Raw genomic sequence first — 2,500 nt, forward strand, 5'->3', positions numbered from 1 at the left:
CTAGAGCACTTGATAAATAAAATATTTTTATATTTATTTATTCTCCTTGTACGTTGTCTTTCGAGTTTATCTGTATATTTTTAAAGAACTTGCCCTAGAACAATAAATGTTTTATTTGTTTTTTTATTTATCTTTCTGACTTTTTTTGTCTTCATCCACTTAAGCATAGAACATTCCAATAATATTGTAGCAACATTGTAATGTTTAATATTACAGAAACGTTCCATGCTATCTGGATATTTATCTGTCTATTTATTTTTCTCTCTATTTTTCTTTCTCGTTGGAAACAATCAACAAAACTCGTGAATCTTTAACGTCTTCTTGGCAAAAGGGAAGCGTTGAATAAGGAAGTTTGGAGGAAGCACTGATGGTGTCCAGAAAGACGTCTCGGGAGGGACACGAACGCGAATTCACGATCGCGCAATTCCGGGATCCGAAGAGCCTGGAGCCAAGATCTGGATTTATCGGGGGTGACGCGACTCGTATCCCTTCCGGTGCGTAACATTTGCTGTATTTTGCAGCGTTTATTCTTTTCAACACGATATTTGTCCCGAAGATGTTCAGGTCTCGGCATAACGGTGTCTTTTGCTAACGCAACCGCAGGTGACAACCGAGATTTTATCGGGACTTTGCGAGGCGAGCTCGAGCGGCTCTCTCTCATCTCTTCAGCATTCGAAATTGGAATATAGAACGCTGCTAAAAATTAATTTATCATTTACAGAAAAAAAGCCAGTATCAAGAAAATTATATATATTTATAATATATATTTATTCGTAAAATTAAATACATTTTTAAATCGAGTATTTAAAGAGATACAAATTGAAAAAGAAACAAGTTTAAAAATCGTTGAGGAACGTTTATTAGAAGAGATTCAGTCCAGTCGAATAATCTGATTTCCACTTCGTCCCGTTTAATTTACTTTTGCTTCAGTTGCTATAATAAATGCGACGTAAAATTCTCAAATTTAGTTAACGTTAATCTTATTGTCTATCAATGAATTTTGCAGAAGAGAAAAGAGAAAGATCGGTCGAGCCAATCTTCAGCCTCGGCCATTTACAAGGAAAAGCTCACGCGGAAAAAGCTCATTAACGCGGATAAAGTTGGGACCTGGTTTGTCTTGTCCGTCATCGTTTCATTTCGAAAGCGTAGTTTCGCGGCTAATCGCAATGCGAAACGGGACCAAAACAGACACAATTTTCACAACGTTCTCATACTGTCCCTCTTTCTCTTTCCTCCTCTTTTTCCTCTTTTCCTTCTACTCCTTCTTTTCTCACAGTTGAACAAATTTTTCATCCAGATAAAAGAGGTCAGTAAGAAATGAAAAATTTAAAAAAGTAAATCAATTATAAGAATACTTATTCTAACCTTCAAACCCTCGCTAATTTATTCAAATATATGAAAATACTTTCCTTATTTAACATTGTCAGATATTTTATTTGATAAACGAAGAATTTATATAATATGATTGCATTACTCTTTCTTATTTTATTATTTTAATAATAATTTATTAAGAATTAAAGTAATTTATTTGCGAACAATCTTTTAATGGCTGTTACATGTATTAATTTACATCGTAAAAATTTGTAGAAATTCTTCTTTCTTCCTGAAAAACAAATTTTGCCATCTCGACACACTTTTTTCTATTAATCTTATATCTTTTGCTCGTCTTGATTTCGCTGAAAGATATCGAATCATTTATTCGAAAATATAAATAAAAGAACTTGAAAGCTTTCTTATGTAATTGATATCTCGGGTTAAATCGAAAAATATTTGACAAATAACTTTTTTTTAATTTTTTGATTTTTTAAAAGAAAACCATCTATTTTCACAAAATGTATTTTTAGTGTTCGAAGAGAATCTTGTTCGTGCAAATACAATGATCGCTTATTCAACCTCTCTATCTGAATGAAGTTTTCAATCCGAGTAGTATCGAACTTCACTTTCTTCCTTCCATTTACTTCTAATTCTCTGTGGATTGTTTTTCCATGGAGCTCTTTTTCCTTTCTTCATTCCTCCCCTCCTCGTTTCTTATCTCGGCATCCTTATTCAAGGAGCATTCCTATTTCGCGCGCGACTCAACGCACTGGACACGACAACTCCACGATATTTTTATATAGATTTCTTAAAAGTGCATTATGGTGCCAGGAAGACCACGCCAAGTATAAAAACGTAAACATAAAACAATTTCAATATTGGATTCTTAGTTGATAGACACAGACTCTACGATATTGTTAGTACATAATAACGTGGATATGTAGATGATTACCAAGTTCTTCGATGTAGTAAAGCTACATCACGATGAAGGTAACGAAAGAGGAAAGACTGGACGGGTAAAAAATGTGCTTATTACAAGCTACATTTTGAATGCAAGGTACGATGAAAGTTTGGCTAATAGATTGATTTCTCGTCATTGCAGGTATATATCGAGTACTTCGCTAAGTCTGCTTCAAATTTTCATGAATATTGATGAACTGACATTTCTTCCGTTATCGATCATTAT

The sequence above is a fragment of the Atta colombica genome, unplaced genomic scaffold, assembly GCF_001594045.1.
Source record: "Atta colombica isolate Treedump-2 unplaced genomic scaffold, Acol1.0 scaffold150, whole genome shotgun sequence".
In the NCBI taxonomy this organism is placed as follows: domain Eukaryota; kingdom Metazoa; phylum Arthropoda; class Insecta; order Hymenoptera; family Formicidae; genus Atta; species Atta colombica.